The sequence below is a fragment of the Peromyscus eremicus genome, unplaced genomic scaffold, assembly GCF_949786415.1.
Source record: "Peromyscus eremicus unplaced genomic scaffold, PerEre_H2_v1 PerEre#2#unplaced_230, whole genome shotgun sequence".
In the NCBI taxonomy this organism is placed as follows: domain Eukaryota; kingdom Metazoa; phylum Chordata; class Mammalia; order Rodentia; family Cricetidae; genus Peromyscus; species Peromyscus eremicus.
In genome coordinates, this window is record NW_026734466.1 from 318336 (window position 1) to 344622 (window position 26287).

Consider the following 26287-nt stretch of genomic DNA (forward strand, 5'->3'; position numbering starts at 1 on the left):
GAGGAGGATTCTAGGCTGGAAAAGAGAAGAGGGAGAAGAGAACAAGGGGGAAAGAAAGGGAGGCTCCTGGGGCCAGCCAGCCAGGCAGCCATCAGCCAGCCAGACATGGAGTAGGACATACAGAATGAAAGGTACAAAGTCCCAATTCAAAACATAAATGAAGAGAAGTCGGTTAAATTAAGTTATAAGAGCTAGTGGGACAAGACTAAGATAAGGCCGAGCATTCATAACTAATAATAACTCTCAATGTCATAATTTGCGACTTGATTGGTTGCCCAAAAGAAAGCCTGTTACATTTATGTGGGATTATCTTGAGTATATTTAAACTGATTTGGGAAAACACATCTTAATTGTGGGGGTATATTCTTTGGGCAGAGGATATGGTCTATGTAATATGGGGAATGTGTCCAGTACTAGAAAGCATGCGTTCACTCATGGCTTTCTGCTTCTTTGTTGTGGATGCAGTGTTGCTTGATGTCTTAAGCCCCTGACACTGTGACTTCCCCTACCATGATGGACTGTAACCTTGAGCCATGAGCTGAAATAAACCCTTTGCCTCTAAGTTACTTTTGCTAGAGTATGACATCACAGGAACAGAAAGGGGATAAAGACACTGGGAATGGTGGGACATGAGCACATTCCCAGCCCATATGAGGGTGAGAGAGGAGGACTGACACAAGTTCGAGTACAACCTGGACTACACAAGGTGTTAGACCCTGGTGTGGGCTGCTCAAAGACTTTGAGGCCTGCCTTGACTACACGGTTAAAATCCTGTCTAAGAAAAAAATTTAAAAAAATCTCCAATTGTACTGTGTTATCGACAAGGGCCGTTTTTAAATAAAATGTTCCATCTGTTTTTTGGCACCTGGAAGTACTCACTGTCATCAGATGAGCTTCCAACTGTTTCAGGGAAGACAGAACCTAGGAAGCATGAATTCCCTCAACTTCCTCTCCTCATTTCATCTTATCTATATCCAATTCATCTACATTCAGACTCATTAAAGCCTGCTTCCTTCTGTTTAAGGTTATTTATCTACTTGAGCTAGTGATTACACCCATCTGTCTCTGGTTCCTCTGAGACCTGTTGGCTTTCTGGATGTATTGTTTTATTTGCATTTTTTCTGTCTTTCCTTCAAGCGTTCACACAGCAGTCTCCCCCTCCCCAGTTGGCTAGTGTCCATTCAATCTTTAGAAAGGTTTGCTCTATGAATGCTACTCTATCCCTGGTTTTTTACTTTCTTCAAGATCTTCAGCCAAGGTTTGAACGTCAGTGATACTTTTTTTTTTTAATTACACAGTTAAGAATGAGGCCCCCCAAAGCAGTGGAAACAGATATGACTTTTTAAAGCAAACTCAACTTCATTCATAATAGCAGAAGTAGCACACAAAACTAAGTCAGAATACCATTTTGTAAATTTATGACACCAGAAAAGGTGGAGCACACTGGCGGGTGCCATCCTCCTATCCCTGCAGAAGCTGAGGCAGCCAGAGGCATTCTCCATGCTGCTTCAACTGTCACTCTAACGAAGTGTGGATAGAGGCTCAAAAAGTGACAAGAATACGAAGAATAGTTTAGCGTCACTACTAAAATTAATTTATTTGTCTTACAGATGTATTTCTAAGAATTCATTCTATACATATATTTTCAAAATAATTACACAGAAATTCATTGCCCCATAGAAAATTTAAAATGATTAACACTATGACTCTTACAGTAAAATCCTGATTCAATGTAATAAATTCATATGGAATACTAAACAGTTGTTAAAAAAACAGTATCATATAATTTATTTTTATCATGAAAATGTTCCCAATATTCACTGCTAAAGTAAAAAATCAAAGTTGGAGAAGTGTGTAAAGTTATGCCTCAAAGGAAGCACACACACATATGAACATACATAAATATATACTTTTTACAGGAAGAACCCAAGGAGTATAAATCAGTATGAAAATGGTTGGTTGAAGTCAGAGTGAATAAGGTAGACAGAAATATGAATGTGAGAAGGATTGTCTCCAAAAATCTCCTTTATGTGTAATCACCTAAGTACTTCCAGTAAAAGAAAAAAAAATCTTTTAAAGTTCAGCCTGGGCAAGAGCCTTGGGTACCTGGGCAAGGAAGCAAGTGCCTGTCTGGAAGGATTGTGCCTTTCACTGAGTTCAGGCTGTCTGCAAATTCCAAGGAGCACTGCATTCAACAGTGAGGAAAATTGAAGAAGCAGACTGATGCTCATGTGACAAAACCCATTCCACGCCAGTGTGCAATCTCAGGAATGGACGATGCCACTCACAGCTGCTGTACACATCTGGATCTCTAAGGTGCAGCCTGCTCAGCAGGTGCATGCCCTGATGACCCTGGCATTCTTCAGCCTTACCTTTCATTACATTACTTTTCAGCAGACCTGGACTGGACATTTCATTCCTGCTTTGAGATTCTCTGCCCTTGCCCATGTTTTCCTAATTTAATACATTCGATCCTGCTCTTTGGAATAAATTTGTTTCTGAAACCCACCATAAGCCTGTCTCACAATTTTTCTGAATTATCTTACAAGACAGATCAAATTGTGTACTATTCACCAAGTTTCTATAGTTGGTGGCCTGCCAAACAACAATAACAGCAAAATTTTGAATGGGTTTCTGAATCCAGAGAGAACATCCTTTGTATGTTTTGTGATAATTAAGATACTTTATTTACATTGTAATAAGATAACTTTTTTTTCTATGGAGCACTGGCTGCTCTTGCAGGAGACCTGGGTTTAATTCCCTGGATCCATATGGCAGATCACAACTGCCTGTAACTCCAGTTCCTGGGGATCTGACACCTTCTTTTGGCTCTGTGGTACTATTCTCACATGATGTGAGACATATATACAGCCTATATACTTATACACATAAAATAGAAGTAAACAAGTCTTTCAAAGTAAGTTAACTTTTGTCCTAGATTACAAACTTTAGATTGTTCAAAGGATGTTTGCATAAATAGTTGTTGAAAATATTTTCAATTCAGTTTCATGGAAATTCTTACTTTACTCAACCCTGCTTTAATGTATTTCTGTGTAATCACATGATTGGAGAAGGTTGGAGCAATACTTTCAAATGCAACCATTTGTAACTCTGGAGAGGAGTCCTATGGTTTTGTCTGAAGAAACACAATAACTCTTCGGGGAAAAGTGCCTCCCTTTCCAATTCAGCAGAATCTTCATGTCAGAGAGAGCTCATGTGCTACAGGTATGGAATCATTAGATGGGCCTGAACCTGTATCTAAATTTTGAGACTCCTGTGTCTGACCTAGTTAGACACACATCTTAGGTCTTACTGTGGTGATGGGAAAAGCATTCTTTTGCCACCAAGTTTTCAGAAATGATGAGACACAGCCTGAAGCTCTGTTAACTCAATGAGAATGTCTGCATACTTATAGAAGGCATAAAGACCCCACCCTGAGAGTCTCAAAGAAGATGCTGGATCCAACTCTTCCTGACCTTGTACTCTGTGGAGCTGTCACGAATCAAGCATTGCCACGGCTACCGCTGCTAGGTTTGTATCATTAGCAGCAAAATGATTTTGTTTGCTGTAAGTTAAGAGTCATAAAAATTACAAATTCATTTCTAACTTTTGTCATCTAACTCATGTTTCAATTTATAAAAATATTATATCCACTTTAATTTGGAACATTAAAAATTTTTAAAAACTGCATCTCTGGTGAGGGAAGATGGTTAAGCAGGTAATGTGTTCACTGCACAAGCATGTAGAGCAGAGTTTGGATCCCCAGCTCCCACATGAGAAGTCAGGGACTGTGGCCTGGGCTTGTAATCCTGGTACTGGAAAGGCAGAAACAGGAGGATGCCTGGAGCTCTCTGCGGATCTGGTCTAGCTTACTAGGTGAACGACATGATCACTGAGATGCTGTCTCAAAAAGTATTGTTGAGAACAAATAAGGGGAAACTTGGCATTGACTTTTGGTCTATACACTAACACAAACATGAGTGAGCATGCATACGCACGTGCACATGCACACACACACACACACACACACACACACACACACACACCATTGCAAACACACATACATGCACACATACATCACACACATTCACTCACAAAAATCTACACGTGTTAAGTATTTTGTGTATTGAAACATCAAAATTGTCTGAAGATATATCACAGTAGTTTTTCACTCGTGTGAAAAAGAAGTGTACTTTTGTAGAAATAGTTTATAAAGGTGAGTACATCCCTGAGGTGCTTCCCTATTAGACACTCTCAGAACTTTGGTCTTTCAGTACTACAGATTGGACTGGGGGTAGCAAGACACCCTGCCTTGGACTATTTACAACCATTTACCGCACACCATTTTCTTTAAGCAAGACTGGAATCTTCAACACGTAAATGGTCATTTGGATCCTGTTGTCTGAAAGACCATATTAGAGGTCTGTTAGTGGAGCAGGGATGCCCTGGCAAGAACATTAAGACCATGTAGCCTTCCTTGTAAAGCACAAGGCTGCTTGCATTAAAGTCCCTATGTTCTGCATCGTAAGTAAACTGTAGGATTTTAAGTTAGAGGCTGTGTGAGGTACCCCATGAAGAGAGTCAAAGATTAGCAAAAGGGGGTAAGGGTATGCAGGAAAGATTTTTCTCCTTTCTGAATTTGACTGAATGCTGGCCCCAAGTGAAAAAAAATCATAGTGTTTGTTTATCAGGTCTGCTGTGCAGTGACTTTGAAAATGAAATTCTCTGCTTGTTTTAGTTCACTAAAACTTACTTAACTATTCAGCATGCATGAAGGCAGACTGATCTGGAATAACTCAACTGTAATCAAGCCCTTTAAGAATTAGTCTGAATAATCCAAAGTCTGCACCACTGTTTGGCAAAACAGGGTTGAAATCATCAATATACCTGTCTTTACTTGCTGCCTTGTCTACATCCATCCCAAACTGTCTGAACTTTTCATATGTACTCTGTAAAATACCTGAATCTAACAGAAGCTGCAGAAACATTTTTTTAACAAAGAATTTGATTTCCAATCATATTAATGCTTTAAACCTTTATGGTCTTTTCCTTACTTCAGATGTTCATCTGAACATTCATTCTTGCTAATGTGTGGATTCTACCACCTCTATTCATGGGGATGCTCTTTTATAATACAATGAAATTAGCAATAACATATCAACCTAAATTATCTGAAAGATATAGCTTCTCAGGATACAGGGTTTCAGCAGCATAATATTGAAGACAGATTTAAATACTACTTTCCACGGTAAGGAAATACAACAAATTGAAATTCTAATCAGAATATCAAAGCAAGTATATGTTACCAGATCTTCTGACATGCTAACAATAAAAAGTATTGGATACCACATCCTAATCTCTGTTTTTCCATAATCATTTTAATAGTCATCAAGTAGCTAGCTTCAGTGTGGACAATTGAAGAGAGCTTAAAATGCAGGAGTGCCAGGAGTGTGTTAACATGCTGAATAATTTCCTACAAAATTGACCATGTCACACACACACACACACACACACACAAAAAAAAAAACATTTATAAGTGTCTTTCACTAGACGACAATAAAAGAAAATAAAATTGTTGGCACTTACCGACCCTGCAACCATTTTCAATAACCCCACTGCATCAACTGGTAGCTCAAGAGGCAAGGGCTCCATCACAAACTGTTATCTAAGAAGGAAGTAAAATGATGAAACGATATAGCCACCATCATTTCTCTACAGAGTGTTACCCCTTTACAGAGTGTACCATGGTTTTAAACTCAGATTCCCATTTTTGCAACTCCAGAAACGACAGAATTATAGTCAGAAGCAGTGGTACATACCTGATATCCTGGAACTGGAAGGCTGAAGTAGGAGAATTACTGAGAGACAGACACAAGCTTGGACTACACAGTGAGTGCGTCACACCAGGACGGGCTACATACTGAAGCCAAACCCCCTTCCCCAAATCAAACCAACAGAACTGGCTGGAGATAGGGCACCAAGAGTAAAGACCTTTGCTGTCAAGCCTGGAAACCCAAGTTCCATTCCTGTAACCCACATGTTGGAAAGAACAATGTAATTACTCACTTTAAACCTAATCCGAAGATTTTGTCCTATATAAAATGAAAATAGTAGTAACTTAGAAATGTTTGAAAATACTAAGCTAGGTGTGGTGGCACAATAGGGAGGCAGAGGCAAACCTCTATGAGTTTGAGGTCAGCCTGGATCACATAGAGCTTTCCAGCCCAGCCAGGGATACATAGTGATACCTTGTCTACATAAATAAAAAACAAAAAATGCTAAGGCTGAAGAAGAGTTTTTGTTGTTACAGGGATACATAGTGATACCTTGTCTACATAAATAAAAAACAAAAATTGCTAAGGCTGAAGAAGAGTTTTTGTTGTTAATATTGCTGTTTTTTTTTTAAATTTCTTTTATTTTGTGGTTGTGGTTTTGTGTGTGTGTGTGTGTGTGTGTGTGTGTGTGTGTGTGTGTGTGTGTATGTGTGGTATATAGATGTCTGTGTGCATGCATGTGTTTCTGTGTGTATGTGCATGTGTGTTTGTGGGTCGCAAGTCTGTGTGCATGCATGCAGAGGCTGAAGGTCAGTGTTGGTGTTGTTCTCATGCACTTAGTCTTACATTCCTGACACAGGTGCTCTCACTGACCCTGGAGCTCACCAATAGTCTAGGCTGGCTTGCCAGTGAGCTCCAGGGCCCAGTTAGTTTCCATCCTTCCCTTCATAATGGGGTTAAAAATGCCTGTTGCTGCACCTAGATTTTCTGTAGGTGCTGGAGATCTGACATCAGGTCAGTAGGCTTGTATGGCAGAGAGTTTCCTGAGTGAAGCATCTCCCGTAACCTCCTCATTCTGTTACTTTTCAATTTTAGGGTTTATTTTTATTTTGTGTGTATGATTGTTTGCCTACATGTATATATATTCATGAATGTTTAAGGATATGCATATGTTCAACCATTTTCATTATCAGTCCTACTTGGAAAATAAGGGAGTACTTCAAAATAAAATGGTTTGGAATTCCTTCCAGAATGATTGATGGCTGAATGGCATAGTGTTTCCCACCCATGCCTGAAATCAGCATTACTCTTCTGATGAAACAATTGATATAAGTGATGGCATTTGATGATTAGCTTTAACAAAACTTAAAATCACATGGGAAAGTCTCACTAAGGAATTCTCTATAATAGGTTGAGCTGTGGGCATGTTTGTGGAGTATTGTCTCATGTTAATTGCTATAGAAAGACTCAGACCACTGTGAGTGGAACCATTCCCTAGGTAGGGGTGCTGAATCGTATGTAAGAGTAAAGAAATTGAACTGAGTGTAAGCAAGCAAGCCAAGATACATGACTTTATTTCTCTTTGCTCTTGACTGAGGGTATGAGGTGAATAGCTCTTTTTTAAGTTCCTGACTTCACTTCCACCATGAGGACTTGTAATATGGAATTATGAGTCTATTAAACCCCCTTTCATCTAAGTTGCTTTTGGTGTTGGTATTTTATCAGAAATGAAACTAGGACAAGATCTTCTCATAATCTTTTGGGCCCTGATAATGTTTCATTTTAGTGTCCTCTTAACTATCTAAGACCAATTGATGCTTGCTTATAAAGCATAGCAGGACCTTCAATGATCTCGCTATATTCTGTAAAAACATCTTGTTATGTAGTGCTAACCCTTGAGTGACTTAAGGATCTTGAAGAAGAATGAAAAAGAGGTTAAGAGGGATTTTAAAGAAAGTACCTCTGTGGACATGAAAAGACAGTGTCAGAAAACATAAGGCATTTGACTAAATAACCCAGTGGGCTATCTTTCTATCTCTGTTAAGCCAGGAGTCTCCTGACACTCCCAAACCACAAAGGCTGATGCTAATGCAGTTGATTGCATGCTGGGGCCAGATGATAACACTGTATTGCTAAAGATACCCCATGCTTGACTGTGTGACATGGAGATATAAGAAAAGAGTTGGGAGCTCTTTCCATGCGGCCTGGCTTTTATAGTGTTAGAATGCCACCAACTGCTATTCACTAGAATTTAAGGCCTTTTCCATGAGAAAAACTCAAATCGTGTACTGCAATCCAAAACAGAAGCCCATGGCTGCAGAAGTCATAGGCTCCAATGTGGATACAGCAGTTAATGCTTCGTTAGATGGATGACTGCATGACTGCATGACTGCCTTTTACAGATTTTTTTTGCATACCTGTAGATTAATGCTGCTGCCATCTTCTGTCATGGAGGGATATTTCATGTGTGGAAGTGTTGATGACAAAGACTTGTGTGGCCTGGCTGATATCACAGAGATGTACAACCAATCAAAGTTTTGATGTGTAGCAATCACATGATTATTGGGACTCATCTTCCAGATCCTAAAGGGACATCTTGAAAATACATACTATCTACCACCAGTGGCTATATCAGGGATGCTGTTACAATTTTCGACTTTAGCTGCTTGTTGGATAATGACACATAGAGACTGGCCAGCATCAAATATTTTCTCCATTGATTTAAAACATATCAATTTCCTTCAATAGACTAATAGCTAAATGAAAGGACAAGTTTGTCACGTGATTCTAAAGTCCCAGGCTGTTCCCTTCCCTTGAGTATTTCTCCCTCCTTCCCTCATGTATCTGCATATACATTTGAATGCACAAATGTCCAAACAAAATTATATCTTATTCCCAAAAATACCTACTTTTTTAAGAAAACAGGCCCTAAATGATCCAGTCTGACTTTAGTACATCCCCTTAGATAAAAGCAGGAAATCTGTATTCTGTGAATCAAAAATGATTTAAAGATTTCAAGAGTTTTTCATAATTTGTTTTGAGAGAAAAATGATTAAGTGAACAACACAAATTTAACCCCCGAGGATTCATTCTGTAAACTGGCATAGCTAAATTGAGGTCAGTCAGGTAGAAGCAAAGTTTTATATCATTTAAAAATGAAAGCAATGCTCAAATTTATGTGCACAAAAAGTGATGGGCAAGGAGGTAACAAAAAAAAGATATAAATAAGTCTGTTTTTCTGTTGCTGTGATAAAAGGGCATACCAAAAGCAATGTAAGAAAGAAAGACTTTATTGTGACTTATGGTTTAGGAGGGCTTGATTCCATAATGACAAAGAAGTCTTGGCATGGCAGCAGGAGTAGGAATCTGTTGGGTGACATTTTCATGGACACATAGTAAGGAGACAGAGCAAGCAAGAGAGTGAGTGAGTGAGTGAGAGAGAGAGAGAGACAGACAGACAGAGACAGAGACAGATAGACAGATAGACAGATAGACAGATACCGAGAGAAAGTGAGCAGGGAGCAGGGCAATACAGCAAATCCTTTGCCCGGTATTGTATTTCTAAAGGTCCCATAACCTTTCCAAACAATGTGACCAAATGGAGACCAAGTATCCAAATACATGAGCCTATATGGGACATTTTTCATTCAAACTCATGGAGTTGGTGATCTTTAATGTGATCTTTAATCTACCCTGTGATGTAGACTGTTTTCTATGTAGAGTTGAAGTCAAGAGACTGGGCCCATGCGACTCTTGTCAGGGATAACAGAATAGCATTGACATTCAATACAGTTTTATCAAATGGAAGAAGAAAAAGTTTTGGATGATGACAGTCTTCACGATGAAATAACATTGTGAATGTTGGAACTCATACAAGAGGGAGAAGTTGGGCATTTTAACCTCTCTATTCTTACATTTTGGTGACCACAAGCAGGAGAAGGGACCTTGAAAATGGGAAGTTCAGAGATCTGGGTCATCTCCAAGAAGATTTCATTTTACCTATAGTAGCAAGCACACTTACAATGCATTGCTTTTGGTTCCGTGGATTTGGCTCTTAGAGGACTCAGTTTCTCTTATGATGTAAACTGCGCCATGTAAAGGCAGCACAGACATAGGTTTCACTTTTTATGAACTCCAATTCAGAATGGCTCCTTTATCTGACTGTGTCGCTGTCTTGGTCTGTCTCTTTCTTCCCATTTTTGAATTTTTGGGACAATCTTGGTATGTTGCCCAAGCTGGGCTCAAAATTGTAATCTGCCTCCCTCAGACTTTTGGATGAGGGAGTTATAACCATGTGCCACCACACCCAATACAAAGCATGAGTTTTTGGTTGGGAAGCCACGGGAGAAATAGTTCTCAAATATCAGTGTTCAAAAATGATACAGATTTGTACCATCATTTCCTCTGGCTGATAGAGGCAGCAGTCAGCTTTTCACTCACCATTAATGACCTTATTGGTCACACAGTTTTCTTCTAGCAACCTATTTATTTCTTTCCCATTCTTCGTATAGACATAATTTCAATGCATACAATTCCCTTTTGGAATTTCTGGTGTTGAGAATCAAACCTATGGCCTTGGTTGTGGTAGGAAGGCACCTCACCAGTGAGCCATTGCCTAGGTTCCATCTCTCATTTTCTCTGCTTCTTGAGTACTTCTTTAAAACCTGCTTATTGTGCTATCTTTGATTCATTATCATACACTTGAGAGCATGTATGAAACGTATCCACCACTGCCCTCCCCCCCCCACATTGATCAAAGAAAGAGCTCAAAATGCAGGCAGGTCCTCAGGCATCCCCAGCCTGGCTGGCATAGGAAGGGACTTTTGAGTCTGGATACTAGCTACAACATACTAACAGAGCAGTCATCAACTAGCTTGTTTCCTGTCCTGTTTTCATAGGTTCCCTTCTAACACAGCAATTTACATATCTTATGCTTTGTTTCTTTCAAATTGTGTTTATTTGTCTTGTTTATCTAACAAATTATTTGCAATTAGTCCCATTACATGAGACCTCTAATTTCCCCACTGCTTGAAAGAATGGACATTTGGATTCATTCCTCAGAGATGCAATCATTGACTAATGTTTTCTTCATACAAATAAGTAGCTAGGTATGGCATTCTAAATATTTAATCAAAAAAATATCATTAATACAGAACAAAAATGTCACCAGGAAATATTTTCAGGAGGATTTGTTTCTAGTTTCTTGTCTGTAATTCTTGACAAAGACTGTAGAATCAGCATCCTACCATCCTTTATGGCAAATGTGGGGTTTTCACTGTAGTATAAACTTTCCACGGCTGCAAGGGAATATTATAAATACCATGAAAGGAAAGATCTATTTGTCTCATGCATTCAGTGCATGAGAACTTAGTCACATCACTTTAGACCTGTGGTAAGGCAGAGCATCATGGTGGAACACATGGCAAAAGAATACATAATGGGGTGCATGGAGATGTAGGAGAGGATAAAAGGATGGGCCAGGGTCCTGATAGACACTGACACGCACACTCCCAATGACCTATTCCCTCAATTTTTTCCCCATCCCCAAGAGTTTCTACCTTTTCCTGGTAATTCCATATGCCACACTGGCTTCAGCCATGATTAAGATCCAAACCACCCACGCGCTATGACCAAGAGCATGGTCACATTTATTTCTCCAAATCCATTTCCACTCACGTTTTCTTTGAATTTTCTTTAGACAATATCCCAGCATAATTCTCTGCATCTGTAATTTATCTAACATTATAAAGTCTCTGTGATCCATATACTAACTTTTCTTAAATACAAGTAGAATTATATATTGGGGGAAAAGAGCTGTGTGCAGTGGTATTTGAAAAAGATGCAGTTCTCGACATGACATGCAGGGCTCTTATGATTTGACCTGTGCTGAGCTCTGGGTCTCATCTTGTGTCCTTTTTCGCCGTGGGTGAGAAGAGCTCCATTAGATTCTCTATGAGAATTTGACTCTCAAACTCTCTGTCACCTCTCTGCCTTCCCTTACATGTGGTTACTTCCTTCTGTCTCTGCTATTCTTTTCTCTCTTGTTACTCTTCAAAAAAAAAAAAAAAAAAAAACAACTTCAGTCTCAATTTTAACTCTGAGGTCTTCCCTTATACTATAGTTAGAGGTGTTTTTTTTCTCTCCTCTTTTATATTGCTCCTCACAATGTTTTATTTAACTGTCTGGTTTTGTTCTGAGAGAGGTTAGATATCCAGGAGCCATGAAAGGATTTATCTTCCCTGTGTGGCCCAATCCTTTTTGTTATTGTTAAAGCAGAAAATCAATATGGTTCAAGATTAGCACCAGGTGACCCAGTTTTTCTGTTGGGAGATGACTTAGCTAGCTTGGATCACTGTGGATAAAGCAAATCGCTGCTGCTGTTACTTGATGGCCACAGTGACTCCACTTTCTTAGGATACTGCTCCATCTATGTACTCTGTCCTCCAGTCTTCAGTCTTCTTTCAGTGTTCAGAGAGGAGTTGGAGTTTATTTTTCATTCTCTCCCCCCATGTGTATGGTATGTGCACATGCATATAAGTATGTGAATGGTCCTATGCATGTGTGAGGTATATGTACACATGTGAGCATATGGAGGCCCAATTCATGTTTCAAATCTTCCTAGATCATGCTTTCATCTCATTACTTGAGGTATGGCCTCAAACAAACCTAGACTCTCTGGTTAGGATTGATAGACTCCTTAGCTAGCTAGGTAGCTCAAATGGTCCTCTGTCCATTTTCCTGGTCTGGAATTATAAGCAGGTCACCACACCCACACAACATTTAAATGTGCTCTGGGATCTGAGCTTGGGTACTCTTGCTTGCACAGAAAATGCTTATATGCTGAGCCATCTGCCCAGTCACAGAATGGAGTTTAGAGATCATTCCCCAGATTATTTAGTTTCCTAGAAACTCCTGGTGAGATAGGCTTCAGTGGGTTGCCAAGGACCACATCATCTGTCTTAGGACATTCATAGCAATTAGCAGTGCCCTCTCCATCCCTAGGTTTCCTCCATCTGTGTCTTAATGCTAGTTAGCAACTCTCCTTATACTACATGCTTGAAATTAGAATTGTGGCTCATTTTACTTATTTAGGACCAAGCTTTGGACATGCTAGGAAGGAACTTCACCACTGAACATTTCCAGAACTGTTGATAGTATTTAGAGACAGGATCTTGCTTATATTGTTCAGGCTAGACTTGAATTTGCCACCTTCCTGCCTTAGCCTCCTGAGTAGCTTCACTCCTGGCTGTTGTAATAAAGGGAATTGCCTTCTGTGTTTTTAAAGAAGTTTCCATAGTTTCTGTTGCCCTTAAGAAGAAGGCCAATGTAAGACCTTTTACATGCCCCTTTAACCACAAGTTCCTCTGAATCACTCATAGTACCCTCTTCCCGGCCATGCTGCAATGATGCTCTAGACAAATTCAAACTGTCCTCTCTGTTGACAGGTTCTATATTCACTCTTACTATTTTCTTCCCTGGGCAGATCCTGGACCAGTCTTTATTCTCTAGCCCTGCTCTGCCTCTTCTCTTACATTCTTTCTCTATGCTCCTCTTTTTGAGCTACCAATGTGAAACAGATCCTTCAGGTTTGTCTTTGGAACATTATTATTATTATTATTATTATTATTATTATTATTGTGTGTTTGTGTGTGTGTTGTTCTGCATAGCAAGTCTACTTTTCAGTGTTCTTGGTATTCATGGTCCTTTCTACTGTTTGCATGTACCTAAATTTCCCACCTTAGAACTTAAATTTTAAGATGATGGCACCAAGTTAGGTGCCTTAGAACATAAGTGGGCCACAGGGGCTTTGTGTCATGATTCAAATGAATGCCCTTATGAAGGGAGTTTCAGAGAGAAGCCTTCTTGTCCACTCTGACTTGTGAGGGCACAATAGTCTCCTCTTCCTTTCCAGAGATGGTAGACAGGCAAGGCAAGCCCTTACCATACACTGATACTGTCGGCATCTTACCATTCTCAAACCCAGAGCTGTGAGAAAGATGGAAAGACTCCTGGTGGATTAGGTGTTCTCTATGGCAGACTGGACTGGATTGTCTGACACATGTGGACTACATAGGTTCTATATATTTGAAAGAAAAAAGAGGCCATGAATTTGAGAGAAAACAAGGGGCACGGTATATAGGAATAGTTGGAGGGAGGAGAAAGGAGGGGAAAGGTGATATGAGTATATTTTAATTTCAAAAACTGAAAGGAATATTTTTTAAAATGCCCTCCCCCAAATGTGTAATCAGCTTTGAGGTAGGCAATGATGGAAGCTGGACCATAAGGACTCAGAAGGAGACAAAAACTGTGGGGAGAGTCTTACCTCGTTGGACTATTATTGCATGAGCGATTGAAGTTGTAGTATTGAAATAATACACACAGTGAAGGCAGTTCTAAGATCTCATATACAAATAAAAGTACAGTGTTAGCAACTGGCCAAGAGGCCATTTTTGTTAACAAGTGGCAAAAAATGTGGCCAAATTGTGCCTGTGTCCTACAATTGTGTGGAAAGAAAGATGTATGAGCAATGAAATTTGAATTTTTGGCAGTAGAAATCTCTAAGATGTTTTGAGGGTTCTGTATGGCTTCCCTTGGCTGCTTACTAGAAAGTGTAAGAGGAGAGAAATGAATTAAAGATGTAATTTATAGTCAAAAAGGATGCAGAACTATAAGATTTAGAAAGTTCAGGCTCATCAGCTGATAAATAATGAAGAGGAGTATTCATGAGGGAGGAACAAGGCATCAAATGAATATTTGATAAAGAAATTAGTGTAACTATAAGGAAAACAGAAGCTATTTATCAAGACAATGGAAGAATGACCTCCAAGGCATATAGCCGTGTTGGAGACCACCACCACCTAGAGGCCAAGAAAACTAGGACCTTGAGGATATAATGGTTTTAATAAGGGATTTAAGGAAGTTATGAGGATCTGGGGTTCTTTGTATAGCTCAAACCTTTACATTCTGTATTTGAATGCAGTGCTTATTAATTGTCATTTTTATGACTTACATCGTCCAGAATAACCCATTTGGAATATTGAAGCCATAAATATGGGTCATGTCCATAAGAAGCTTACTCAGCATTTATGAAAAAAAGCATGGATTCTTGAGAGATGCTATTTCCACCTGATTTCAAAGAACGCTCCAAGGTATTTTAGGAAATAGACAGAGAACTGTCACATGTCACATGTCACATAGGCCATTGCTAAGATTTCCTACAACTGCAATGTATAGAGAAGCTAAGCAAGCAGGCTCCCTAACTGCTTAGCCACGGTATGCAGTGCCATTCTGGGAGAGTTGTAGAGGTTCAACTCCAAAGAAGAGGGATTCTGTGCAGGCTTTGCCTGCAGAAAACACAGGGGCAGTTCCCATTTAGTTCATTATCAATACCTGCGCTAGTAAATATATAGGACACAGAAGCTCAGAGAATTCTTAAGCCCTAAGTCTTTTTGTAATTGATTGATTTTAATTAGCATGCAATGTATTAGTTCTCATTATGACATTCTCAAACAAAATTGGTTGTAGCCGACTATCCTTCCTTCTCCCCTCCCTCACCTTTCTTAGCACTCCTTTCTTCTAGTCCTGTTTCAGACTTCAGGTTGCATGGTGATTTGAATGAGGAATGTCCCCAGTGGGTTTACACATTTGAACAGCTGCTCTCTGGTTGGTGGTGGTGATGTGGAGGTGGTGGAACTGTCAGAAGGAGGAGCCTCGCTGGAGGCTGCGGCACGGTGTGGGAGTTTCTAGTCTTCTTCCACTTCTAGTTTGTCCTCTCTGCCTCATGTTTGAGGTTGAATATTGAATCCTGGAGCTGAGTTCCTGCTGTCACACCCCCTACTCCAGTTTTGGGATGTCCCTCTAGAATGCCAAACACAAACAAACCCTTTCTTCCATGATTTGATTTTGTCCATGGTGCTTTATCACAGCAACAACAAGTGACTAATACAAGCCATATAAATATGTATGTATGTATGTATGTGTGTATACACATTTATATATACATATATATGAGAGAGAAAGATTAAATATTAGGATCTCATATGAGAGAAATTACATGATTTTTATCTTTCTTAGTCTAGGTCACCTCTCTTAATGTAAGTAAGATACAGATCTTCCTTTTACTGTACATTTCATAACTTTATTTTTTTTTACAGGAAAATTCTATTATATTTATGAATCACATTTTCACCATTCATTTAACTCTCAATGGACATCTAAGCTAGTTACATATCCATGCTCTTTGCTGTGCACAGAGCTTCAGTAAAGATGGGTGTCTCTGTAATAGAGTAGTGAGCCCTATAGGTCCATGTGCAGGAGTGGCTTAGCTGGGGTAGCTAACAATTCTACTTTCAGGTTTTGGGAAAACTTCCATAGTGGTTTTCATAGTTGCTGTGCTTCACACACAGTGGCCGTGCTTCACACACAGTGGCCGCGCTTCACACACAGTGGCCGTGCTACACACACAGTGGCCGTGCTACACACACAGTGGCCGTGCTACACACACAGTGGCTGTGCTTCACACACAGTGGCCGTGCTACACACACAGAGTGGCCGTGCTTCACACACAGTGGCTGTGCTTCACACACAGTGGCGGTGCTTCACACACAGTGGCTATGCTTCACACACAGTGGCTGCTCCACACTCCTACCAGCAGTGAATAAGGATCATTTCCCCACATCTTTACCCACGTTTGTTGTCATCTGTTTTCTTGACGACAGCTATTTTGACTGGGATGAGATGGTGTCTTAAAGTAGTTTTAATTTATAGTTCCATGATGGCTAGGGGTATTGAAAACTTCTAAAATGCTTACTGATCATTTGACTTTCTTGTTTATTTTTGATTCATTGAAAGTTCCACACAGCTATACACATTTTGATCAAATGCATTCACCACTACCTCCCTCAAATTCCTTTTAGTTCCCCATACTCTGTTTCCTCTCCAACTTCATAACGTCTTTTTATTGTTATTAATAACTCCCTGAGCATGATTAGTGCCACTCATATGTTCATGGTTACGTGCCCATCCACAGGAATATGAGAAAACTATCAATAGCACTTTTCCCAAGATGAGTGACATGCACTCAGCAGCCACCAACCACCAATTGCTCTGCTGCCATGGGGGAAGCCTTCCGGAGTCCCCCTGTCTATGATAGAATTTTGTCTGGAATGAACTTGTACAGATAATCACAGCTGCTGGGATTCTGTGTGCAATAGCCATCATGTCCAGAAGTCAGCATTTCATCAATGTCTCTTCCCTACACACTGCCCCTTAGATTCCTTCTTTCCCCTCTTCTATGATGCTCCTTGGACCTTCTATGATGGGAGATTGATACAGGTGATCTATCTACAATAGAACCCTCAATTTTATTTATATTTGGCACTTTGACAAATGTGAGTCTCTGCATTGATACACTGCAAAAAAGAAGCTTCTCAGACACAAGTTGAGAGCAGCAAAAATCTGTGAGTATACACATAAATATACAGACTGTAGTTTGACAGCATGGTTATTTAACAAAACAGCAGTAGGTTTCCCTCTTGGGCACATTATCTTCACTGTGCTGGGTTTTACACCAGGGTTATACAGCAGGCATGAAATCACCCCTATGGAGCAGGCCTCATATTCAATCAGAAAGTGGTTGATTATGTCCATAAATATCATGCCACGATTGTACCACTAGGCCCATTTTGCCATCAAGTTAGTATTATATCATTCAGAGTCCATTGCTGAGTATCAACATCAGTGTTTTTCTTCCTCCAGCAGAATGTATAGCATCTTTTGGTACCATGGAAACTAGCAAGCAGGGAGAGAGTTTCCTGGCCAGTTTAAGGTTGGTTTCTCTGTCTTGCAATCAAAATGAGTGATATCTTCAGCAATAGGATGTTACTGTTGGATGATACTTTGTGTGTGTTCTGACAAATAAAGCTTGCCTGGAGATCAGAGGGTGGAGCTAGCCACTAGTTAACCATAGAGGCCAGACAGTGGTGGCACAAACCTTTAATCTCAGCACTTGGGAAGAGGAAGCAGGGAGATCAGGAGTTCAAGGCTACCCTGGGCTGCTTGAGATTGAACCAGTCTAAAAGAGAAACAAAGCCAGGTATGATAGTGTACTCCTTTAATCCCACCACTTGGGAGGCTTATGTCTTTAATCCCAGCACAATCGGGAGGTGGAAACAGGAATATAAACAGGAATATAAGGCTGGTGGAGACAGGCTCTTGAAGCCCGTTCAGTCTGAGGATTTGTAGAGACAGAATCTCCCCCATTCAGTCTGAGGATTTGTAGAGACAGGATCTGCCCATTCGTTCTGAGATTTTTGTGGAGGTAAGAAGTCTCTAGTGGCTGGCTGCTCTGCTCCTCTGATCGTTCAGCTTTCACCCTCAATATCTGAATCGGGTTTTTATTGTTAAGACTGATTAGGATCACGCTTCATATTACCATTTAGTCATAATAGCCAACCAAGGGCAATGGCAACAGCCTGTTTTGTTTTAGATGTTTCATAGCCAATAACTCATTTGGAGGTATCTCATGCTTGCCACGGAGATCTTCATCAAAATATTCATTATCTTCTCAGATATATATGTGTGTGTGTGTGTGTGTGTGTGTGTGTGTGTGTGTGTGTGTGTATTTACCCTACAAACTGATGGATTTTATAAACGATTCTTCATATATCCTAAGTTTTGGCCAATGCACAATCTAACTTCTTCTTCTCCTCCTAGTCCCCATATTCCACTTAAAGCTTTAAGTCCAGAAATATTTGCCAGATATACATCTAACATAGGATTAATGTCTATCATTTAGAACGAACTAAAAGGTACATAAAGAACCCAGTTAAAAATCAGTTATGAAACTAACAAAATAACAAGAAAAAACAGATTTCAAAGCATGAAACACAAAGGCTGGCAAACACTTTAAAAAGTATGCAACATCTTTAGCCACCAGAAAATGCAGAATTAACCTTCGATGAGATTCCATCTCACCCCAGGAAGCATGACCAAGTTTGGAACTACAAATGACAGCAAATGATGCTGTGGAGGTAAGGAAAACAGACCCCTCATGCCAGTTAGTTGGATAATAAACTAGATAAACTAAGGCAACCACTGTGGGTGTCTCTAAACTGAATAAATGAATGAATGAATGAATGAATGAATGAATGAATGAATAAATAAAATAGAATTACCACATTACCTAGCTGTATCACTCCTGGGCATATCACCAAAGTATTGTATATCCTACTGCAAGGATACCTGCACATTCATGCTCGTAGAAGTTCAATTCAAAATAGTTAAGAGCTGGAATGAACCAAGATGTCCATCAACAGACGAATGGATAAAGAAAACATGATACATGTACATAATGGAATACTACTCTCTGTAAAGAAAAATGAAATAACAAAATTTACATGTAAATAGATGGAATTGCAAAAAAAAAAAAAAATGATACTGAGTGAAGTCACCCTGACACAGAAACTCAGATGCTCCCTTCTCTCTTTCATAGGTAGATCCCAGCTTAAAATCCTTTGTTTCCTATGCTTAACCTGGAGTAAATGTGGAAGCCAGAGAACTTGAAATGGGCCACTGGGAGTAGAGATACCTTAAGGGAGAAGAGATAATAAAATATAGATAAAATGAAAGAGAGAGAAAAAAAAACCACCAGGAGTATAAATGTTAGAGCATGAAGAGGAGTAGGAGATAGGAAATGGGATATTGGCAGAAAGAATGAAGGAAAAAAACTAAATAGAAATCTATATTCTTCCAACTCAAGAAAAATTCAATTATAGAGAATAATAGAGCAACTCCATTGAGAACAATCTGCTGATTTCATTAGCCAATTTGTTGATTGGTAGCACTTTCATTAAGGTTTTTTTTTTTTTAATATTATGTGTTTGTCAGGGGGTGGGTGTTTTGCTTATCTGTATGTCTGTGGTGGTGAAAATGGATATCCTTATCTCAGTCTATATTTTAGAGGAAATGTTCTCAGTTTTTCTCGTGCTAAGATTTATTGTTTGCCTCTATGGGCTTTGCTCTTACTTGGGAGCCTTTTCATACCCTTTCTTTTTGGCTGTGTCTCATTGTTAAGAGTGTAAATGTTTATCCTACACTTGGAAGTATGTAATCTGTTTGCATTTACAGGATTACAGCTAGAGTAAGTTTGCCCCATGATGGCTCACACCTTGGGTTTCACCCACATCTGAATTAGTTGACACTGAGGACACATATTTTCTAAGTTAATGCTGGTTGGAATTATTGGGATAGGGTGAATGCAGTTTATATGTGAATCGTGAGTTCAAGGGCAGAACTGAATTGTTTGAATCCTGGTGCCTTCCTGCATTCATGCATTGTAATGGAGGGTGATGGTATTAGGAGGCAGAATGTTTAGGAGATGGGTCAGTCATGGGTCCATTGATGGCCTTATACATGAGGCCTGGAGATCTTCATCGTCTTTTCACTTTGTGAATACACTACAGGATGTCAGTTCACACAGGTTGAAGCTTTTGTCTTCGCTTCCCTCTGCCATGTCCTCACATCATTCCCCTCCTCTTCAGAGGATGAAGAAACAAGGCATCATCTTTGTGCAGACTCTTCCAGTATCTGTCCTAAATTTTTCTTAGATAACTGAAGCACAAGAACTGTGGGAAGCAAATTTTAATTATTTATAAATAATCAACTCCATTTTTTTGTAACTTCCAGAGCTGACTAGGACAATTATCATCTTCTAGATAATTTTTCACTTGCACAGGACATTTTATCTCTCTCTACTGACTTTTAAGTAGAAGCTAATCAAATATTTTGTGATTTGGGTTAATTTTTTTAATTATACTTATTGTTTCTGAATTATCTTTATTCATAAGGTTTATTCTATTATGTCAATTATTCAAATATGTTAGGAATCACAAGGTAAAACCAAAACATATGGTAATGAAATAGGAAAGAAACAAGCTGGGCATGATGTCATGCACTATAGTCCTAGATGCTGGGATACCTGAAGCAAAAAGTTCTCTTAAGAGCATGAATTCAAAGTTAACCTGATAGCATAGCAAGAGCTTGTCAAACATACAAGCAAGCAAGCAAATAAACAAACAAAAAATACTACTGGCTGTGTATCTGTGTATTATCTTGACTTGGTATGAAAAATGAACATGGGGTTTCCACAAACAAATTAATTTGTGGAGACAAATTAATTAGATAATGAAGAAGAAAATTATTCCTTGAAAAATGAATACATTTTTAAATGCTGATTTTAAAGTCTTAATAACCAAGGATTCGAATAAATAAGTCTTCAAATAGAAAATTATATGAAAATATAATCATTGGTCTCAATAGTTAATTTACTTCTAAATTTTCAATATAAAAATTATTCATAGAAAACATGACTGGGATAATCTTATTTTGATTAAAACAAACAAACAAGAAACTCCACCAAGAAAACACAGTCTTGAGGAAACTATAACATTGATAAAAATGTCTACTAAGGTTAAATTGAGGCTGTAGAATTACTAAGAAAGTATTTTACTTTTACTTTTTCACTTCATCATCATACACAATTCATGCTTTCACAACCAAAGTTGCCTCTATTACAACCATTCATGGTCCTGGGGAATCATGCACACTTACTCACACAGACTGAGAACCAGTCCTTTGCGTTTCGTGCTCAAACAAAATATTATGCTTGTATTTTCAATTAAAGAGGTGTTGTTAAAAGCTTATTTTTTTCCACTCTGCCTCTTAGCCTAACAGTTAAACAGTCTTTGTTTATTAAATGAATCTCACTCTTGATTTATGAGACAGGCCTTGTGTATCTATTTCTACTACCTCATGTGCTCTATAACTTGATTATAGTATAATTACAGCACAAAGCAAAGGAAGGAACATTTTTTATTCTGTTTGTGAGACTTGAGCCTATTGACATATGGCTTATAGAATAGTGAGCTATTTAATATGACTTTTTCAATAACCCCCAAACCATATGAGCATACCTGTAATACTCATCTGATTAGATCAAAGGGTTAGCCCAGTTTGGAAAGCCCTAATTATGCATAGCTCCTAAGTACATAATACCTGGTAAGCTACTTGGTTAATGAATTGAAATTATTGATTAACGTTGTGAATGTCCAGAGTGAATCTTAAGCTTTCAAGAAAAGTACTTTATATTTGCCTTTGATCTGTTAGAACCCTGCACTACATGATTAGAATAGTCAATCACAGTGTTTTGAATACATTGCCACGAGGTAATGATTACTCTTTGAGGAGGTGAGAATGTTCCAGAAGAGAAAGGATGATATGCTCTATGCTGTTCTCTTTTTACTTCTGTATGATGGCCACTACTACTTGAACTGACTACATGTTTTGCTCTGTGCCATGCCAGGATGTCTTATATCACTCTTTCAACAGTGTATGCAGGCACTAATTTTAAGGGATGAAATGTTTTTACCAGTTTAGGGTTGAGTATATCCAGTATGGTACAGCATGAATAGTAGATTAACCTGAGTAGACAAATGAAGATAAAACGCTTCCCAGGACTCTTTGCTAGTGAAGAATCTGACTCCATATCTTGAGAATTGACACTGAAGTGGACATTTGACAAACACTAAGCAAGTTGCTTTAATGATCAACTCTTGGTAACTTCTGAAATATTCTCATTGTTCACAAATTTATTTAGTAACTGAAAGTAAAATTTTCTGCTAAGAGAAGATGCCATATACTTTTTTAAAAAACCCTTTGAATGGTCACATTTTTCACATTTACCTCTATTGTCTAACATCTATAGTAAAATCTTAGGGAAAACATTTGCCTCATGAATTTATGAATGACTTTATTCACTTTTATGACATCTGTAGGACTTTCCATTTTCCTGTAGGTTGGTTTTTCTTCAGAAAGAAAATCAGATAAAAAGTAGACTTTGCCTTTTGTAATACCTGCTTCAAAATACTTTGATGTGTTGGGTGATAAATCATATAGTAGTAGGAGCAAGAGTGGTTAAGATGAAAGTGCCTTTGTTTTGAAAATACAGATTCAGTAGGTACCATTTTAGATGTCTCCATAACCAGCAGGTCAGATGAAGAGTTCAGAAATGCAGGTCAGCTATAAAAGAGGGTCTCTGTCCACACTGACAGGAACAGCAGGTTAATGTGAGCACAAGGCTTCTCATTTCCCAGAAGTATCTCCTCATCTATCTTTGTAGCACCCACTCTAAATTGCAGGTGTCTAGTCTAAGACTTTGATCTGAGAGGAAATGGACATAATAACCTATTTAAGTATAGATTAAAATTAAAATTTCTAAATTCATGTACATATTTAGGTACAATTGAAAGCAGATTAGTAAATGACAAGAATGAATGAAACCCTCACTCCATGTCAAATGTTGTACTAGTATCTTATATTTATTACCTAATTAAATACTTAGTGGAAACAAACAATGCAAGTATTGTTTCTATTTTTAAAAGCAGGAAGTAGATTATAATCATTAGATTGAGTTAACACTGGTGAGAGGTTAGAAACAACATCTAAAACTTTAAGAGAGGTTTTTTTCTAAAGACAACACATGAAAAATGGAAGAAGAATTAAAGTAAAAACACCCCACAAGAAGAAACCTTAATCGTCAATATATTTTTAAAGAGATAGACAAACACTTTAGTAGTCACAGAAGTGTTCATTAAAGGTATTTAGAGATGTCTATAAAGTGATAATGCTCATAAAAATTGAAATTCTGATAACATCTGGAGCAAGAAAGAAAGTGGGAAGCTCTTTATTCACTTTGGTTCAGAAAAGCCATCATTTTGAAATTTAGGGATTTTAAACTTTATTGAAATAAAGTAGAGACATACCATATGACTAAGCAGTTTCTAGCAGGTACCTGGTGATTCTTGTCCCTTCTGGTCTCTTTCTGTTTCATACCCTCAGGAAGGTGCTGCTGTAGTTCTGCACTATGATGTTCTACCATGAATGGAACCTACCACACCCCAGTCAAAATCAATTCTTCTCTTACCCTGTTCTCTTGGGACTTTTACTGTTCCTAATAAAGGATAAAGGTGACCACATAATAGACCTACCATATTCCACACATTGACTCTAGAGCTCAAAAGAGTGTTTCTTCAAATGGTGAGAATAAAATTTACTCCCACTGCCTACAGAGGACCCCTGCTGCTTATGGTCACTGACAGATGAGGAACCTGATCTACTTGTTAGCTTTATTGCAACAGAGTATCAGCTTTCAGTTAGTATCTGAGATATCTGGGATAAACACATGTATAAAGAGAAAGATTTACTTTCTCTGACTTTTTTTTTTTTTGAAGTTTTAGATGCCTGGCCCATTGACCTTTTACTCATATGGGGAGTCAATACTTCAAACCGAGGGAGCATGAGAGAACGCAATGCTCACCAAGTGATGGTCACTAACAAAGAGGAAGGAGAAGAAACTGGAGATCCTTTGAAGGCAAGCCTCCAATGCTTTAACCCATTCTTAGTAGGTGCCACCTCTTCAATGTTCTCTCATATCCCAGTAGTGTCATAGAATGAGGAACCAGCCTTGGCACATAGGCTTTTAGGGTGTGAAAATGTTTAGGAGTCAAGACATAGGTCTAGAGAAATGTTTTAGTGGCTAAGATTGCTTATTGCTCCTGCAGAGGACATAGATTCAGTGTTTTTAAACTTCTTTATTGAATCTTTGGGGGTTTCACATCATGCACCCCAATTTTGTTTACCTCCCGGTAAACAACCCAGTTTACCCAACACTCCAATATCCCTGTTGCAATCCCACCACCATGAAAGAAAGCAAAACAAAGTAAGCAAGCAAGCAAGCAAAGAAAAGCAAGAACAAAAACAAAACAAAACAAACAAAAAACAATAAACTGTAACAGAACAAAAACCACACCAGAAACAGAAAAAACTCTGCTTCTTCTTCTCTCCTGACTTTCCATCACCTCTTCATCCCTCCTGATGGCATTGGAGGCTTTGGTGTGTCATATAGTCTACCCTTTTGTCCCATCAGCTCGACTGGCAACTGTTCATTGCAGTGAGTCATTGATCTGGTTCAAGGCCTCTGGTTTTTGGTACACCATCCTCACTGGATCCTCACCAAAGCTCTTCTGGGGTATCCTATATCTTAGAGATCATGCAGGCATTGTTCCAGAGGATCAGTACTTTCATGAGCTCCAGCAGGACCTAGATGGGGTAGATGCTAGGGTGGGTCCACCCAAGACCCAGTTGTTGATCTGGGTGTTAGCCATGCAGGTCAGATCAAGCCACTGGGGCCGCCTGCCTCAGGTGTGGTTGGTAGGATCAGCTGCCCTATATGCATGCCCTCAGGGTAGGACCCTGGACCCCAATAAGGTCCTTAACAAGAGCTTGGTCTGGATGTCGCCACTGTCCCCAGTGGCAGCATGGTCTCGAGGCACTAATAACTTGGCCCGTGATCTTGGGTCTCTGCATGGCCTTCGATAGCAACAGGAGCATCAGACATCAGCACAGTAGGGCCATGGACCCTAGCATGGCTCTCAGCCACAGCTCAGGCCCAGACTAGCCATGTCATTGAGTAGCGGCGCAGGCCATTCAAACATGGATACATCCTGATCTTCGGACAACAATCTGGACTCAAGTGCCTGGTTTGACCCTAGGCTTCTTCATGGTGCTCGGAGAACCAGGGCCACATATGTAAATCCAGACGCTGGCTGCTACAGGACCAGCGACCAAGACATGGCCCTCGGTGGCAGCCTGGACCCAGGCGGTAGAACAGACCACCCATATCTGAGGCGTGCTCCCCATGACTCCACTCAAGCTGTAGGCTCCGGCCTAGATCCTGGGCCTCTGGGTGGGCCCTAGTGGCAACCTGTGTCCCTGAGTTCAACAGAGATCCTAGCTGCAGTAGGATTATGGACTCAGATATGGCCTCATACAGCATCTTGGCTCTATTGACATCCTTGCTCCGAGTGATAGCTCCGGTCACTCAAATCAGGGTGGCTCTGATAGCAGCATGACCCCTGGACACCAATAAGCCCAGACCCCAGGCTTCATGTGGCCTTTGATGGCAGCATGGGGACATGGGCATCAACATAGACCTTAGCTGTGGTAAGTTCAGGGGCACATACATGGCTCTCAGCAGCAGCCTAGGCCTGGTTGTTACCATGGCCACAGATGACAGCAAAGGCCGCCCAGATCAGTATGGCCCCAATGGCAGCATGGCTCCTAGACCTGAACTTGGACCCAGGAGGTGGCCCAGCCCACTGGAGTCAGCTTGACATACGATGGCAACAGGAACCATGGATATCAACACAGACCCTGTAGACTACTGTAGGACCTGAGACCCACACATGGCCCTTGGTAGCAGCCTGAGCCTGATATCACAATGGTCCCAGGTGGTAAAGAGACCTCCCTCCTCAGTCATAGACCCAGATAGCAAGCTGGCCTCCAACGTCTGCCCAATCCTCTTCATCTATCTTCTTCCTTTATGTATTTTTCCTTGGCATATGAACTGCCCAGAGCCATTCCCTGGCGGTGGATGGGTCCTGAAGAGGGTATAAGGA